Source organism: Elephantulus edwardii, unplaced genomic scaffold (genome assembly GCF_000299155.1).
Source record: "Elephantulus edwardii isolate Elephantulus edwardi_28Jun2011 unplaced genomic scaffold, EleEdw1.0 scaffold00047, whole genome shotgun sequence".
Classification (NCBI taxonomy): Eukaryota; Metazoa; Chordata; class Mammalia; order Macroscelidea; family Macroscelididae; genus Elephantulus; species Elephantulus edwardii.
This window is the reverse complement of record NW_006399797.1, coordinates 2,710,122-2,713,989: the sequence shown is the minus strand read 5'-3', so window position 1 is coordinate 2,713,989 and position 3,868 is coordinate 2,710,122. Positions and strand designations below refer to the sequence as shown.

Below are 3,868 nucleotides of genomic sequence, written 5' to 3'. Positions count from 1 at the left end.
AATCAGAAATCTGGACAATGAGTAGGGGTGATAGAAGGAGAATTGATGCCTTTGAGCTGTGGTGCTGTAAAAAAGTACTGAATATATCATTGACTGCTAGGAGAAAAAACAGGTTCATCCTAGAGAGGGTGAGGTCAGGTTCCTCCTTGGAGGCAAGGATTCTGAAGCTTCGGTTGACAAACATTCATTTGGCATGTTGCAAGGAGGGACGAGTACTTGGAGTGGGGCATCATACTTTGGATGGTGGAGGGACATAACAAAAGAGGAAGACTCTTAATGAGGTGGGTTGACTCAGTGACCTGGAGTAATGGGGGTAGGTGTGTTGGAGACTATGAAATTGGCTCAGCATAGAGCAGGGTTCAGAGCTGTTGTCCATAGGCTAGGTATGAGTCTCATGTGACTCAATTGTATGTGGTGATGGTTGGGATGCTATTGCATTTAGGTCTCATGGTGTCTAGCACAGCAATCTCTGGACCTGAATGATGGGCTATACTTTAAGTTTCTTCTTTCTGAAAGACAGAGAAATTCCCATTTTCTAACTCTAAACTTGTTCAATTTAAGCTTGGCTGGATGACAAGTCTGACACATTTCATTATTATTAATCTAAATATTTCTTTGTATATTTCTTTTCCAAAGGTGTTGTTTACCTTAGTCCCATTACTAGTCACACTCAGCCACATGGCACAAGTCAAGGCCCATGGCAAAGAAAGCTGTTTTGAACAATCAATCTTCTGTACCACAAGCCCCTTGAATAAGAAAGTTAAGAAACATTAACACAAAGGGGGGTAAAATAGAAAAATATTAAACAGAAGCCCCTCCATCCCTAAAGTAACAGATTAGTCTTTGATTCAAATCTTTAAAAAGATGTAAAGAATATACTTTTTTTTATAATTTTATTCCAGTAACAGGTGTTATAGTGAGATTCACATACATGTACAGATTATATATTTAAATTTATATATAATAATATTTACATTTTACTTATACTTTAGGAATTAGCACATGAAATACAGGTTGGGTTTTACAACTCAGAAAAGTACAGAAGACAAAAACAGCATTAACAGTAAAAAGTACTGTTTAAAAGTTCATATAACATAGAGAATTTTTTTGCCAGAAAGCTAGGTCTTCTTAATGGGATTGTCCAAATCATTAAAGTATGGATATGATTCAGTGTCATTTTATCAAAAATTTACTTGGAGGGATTATAGACTAACATTTTATGTTGCAAATCTAAGTCATTTAAGTTCCATTTTCTGATGTGAGTAGCTAGGCTTCCTGGTTTCCATTTGGAAAATATGTTCTTACAGTTCTGTAAAGAATCCACTTCTGGCCATGCCTCATTATTGGGAGTGCCCAGAGCTCTAAATATCCTGCAGAGCTGATCAATTTCTGAATTGCATGGAAAATAGATTTTTCAGTTGCCAGTTCTGCAAATATGGTGGCTGTGCTTCATATGCCAACTAGAGTGGAATAGCGAGATGAACCCAGTGATACTCCTGGAGATCTGTACCCGAGTCCCCACTTCGTAGGTAAATTCTCTAATGGTTATCCCAAAAGCTCTGACAAGTCCAAAATCAGCCAATTTAATTGCTTATTTGTCATCAATCAATAGATTTTGCAGTTTTAAGTCTCCGTGAAGGACTCTTCTGGAGTGACAAAGCACAATTCCTTTTAAGATTTGGTACAGACAGCTCTTAACAAGTAAAAAATCCATGAAATGGTCAGCAGAGATAGAATCCAAATCCTTTTTTTTCCATTATTTTAATTTTTTTAAATAGGTTTGCTTATAATGTTCCTATATATTGTGTTTTACACCATTCTTAATTCACACTGTGTTTCATATATTAATTCTCCTACATTGTTGTTGTTGATGTTATGTGCCGTTGAGTCACCTGCAACTCATAGTGATCCTATGAACCACAGCACTAAACGCTACTATATCTCTTGCCAATCTTATTGTCTCCAACACACCTATTCCCATTACCCCAGTGAATTAACCAATCCATCTCATTGTGGCTCTTCCTCTCCTGCACAGTCCCTCCACCCTCCCAAGCATGACGTCCCTCTTCAAGTACGGATCCTGCCTTGCCTCATGTCCAAAGTATGTCACACGGAGTTTCAGAATCCTTGCCTCCAAGGAGCAGACTGGCTCCACCATTTCCAAGATGAACTTGTTTGTTAGCCTAGCTGTCCATAGTATATTCAATACTCTTCTCCAGCACCACAGCTCAAAGGCATCAACTCTCCATCTGTCATCCCTAGTCATTGTCCAGATCTCTGATGCATACCAAGTAATTGCAAAGCCTATGACTGTATTAGCCACACCTTAGTCTCCAGACTAATATTGTTGCTCTTCAGTACTTTGGAAAGGTCTCTGACAGCAGCCTTTCACAATGCAATTCGTCTTTTAATTTCCTGGCTGCTGGTACCAAGAGTGTTGACTGTAGAGCCAAACAAACTGAGCTGTCAACACTCTCAATCTCTTCATCTTCTATCGTGATGCTGCCAATTGGCCCAGTGGTGAGAATCTTTTGTTTTCTTGATGTTGAGTCTTAATCCGTATGGAAGGCTGCAGTCCTTGACTTTCTGCAGCAAGTGCTTCAGGTCCTCCTTCTAATTCATTATGTTTTATAAAATTAATTACCATTGTACCTTACTCATTATTACCCTGTCTTTTTGCCTGGATCCTTCCCATTTATGATTCATGGAAAGGAAGTCAAAGATGCGATATAACCTGGAATCCTGCATAAGCGCATCTTGAAGACTCTGAATTTGGATGATGAAGTTCTTTTAGTAATTTCCTGAATCACCATACTAGGATCCCCTTCCTCTTTACTTTCAAGATTGATTTTCTTCATGGCTACAATTTGACCTGTAGTTCTATGTCTAGCCTTATACACAACTCCATAGGTACCTGCCTCAATTTTCTCTATTTTCATATAGTGTTCTATCATTATGTAATAGGTATCATAGATCCCAAATTATTATCCTATGTCACTCTCTTCCTGACTTCCACCAGCCAAGTTTAAAGCTAAGTAAGGTAAAGATTATACTTAAGAAATGATATAGAGCATGAGGGAGCTCTGGTTGTGCAACAATCCCGAATGTGCACTGTTCAAATCCAACAAAAGCTCCACTGGAGGAGTGCCAGTCCATCTAATTCAATGGTACACAACAACAACAACAACAACAAAAAGATATATAGTGCAAAATTTTTAATCATTACATTTTAAAACAAATTATTAAATATTAGTAAAAAGACAAAAAAATTAAAAAAATCAAACTATATTCTTTTTCTTAATAAATAAGGCATATTATGCTTATTTCACACTATCAAAAATATTAACAGAATCTAAAACATTAGAATCATAAGCTATAGATCACTAAACTTGTTAGTTGCTTACTACAAGTTGCTGTCAGCATTTTGCTTGCATTATCACCTTTAATTCTGATCTTGTGCCTCTCAGAGAGATATGATTATAGTTGTTATTACCATTGTCAATAAGTAATGTTCAATTAGCACATATGACACAACCATGAAGTTTGAATTATAATCCAAGGAATTTACTTAGCACACTTTAGCCATCAAGTTGACTCTGATCCATGATGATCTCATATTGGTCCCGGTAGAGCTGTGCTTTGTGCAGTTTTCAAAGGCTGCTTTTATAATTGTAGATCTCCAGACATTCCTTTCAAGGAATCTCTTAGTGGAATTGAACTTCTCAACTTTTATTAATTAAGAGAGTGTATTTATCATTTTTATCACATGAGGGTTTTAGTAAGTATACTAAAAGTACAGTATTAAAAGTTAAGAACAGAATTAATCTTGAGTCATAGTCCACGCCCACCTTCTCTATAAGTCATCCTA

At 36.9% G+C, this 3,868-nt stretch overlaps 1 pseudogene; it reads right to left on the bottom strand.

The window, feature by feature from the left end:
• Positions 1–1,118: 1,118 nt before the first annotated feature.
• On the bottom strand, positions 1,119–2,954 carry LOC102856836 (annotated as a pseudogene).
• Positions 2,955–3,868: the final 914 nt, after the last annotated feature.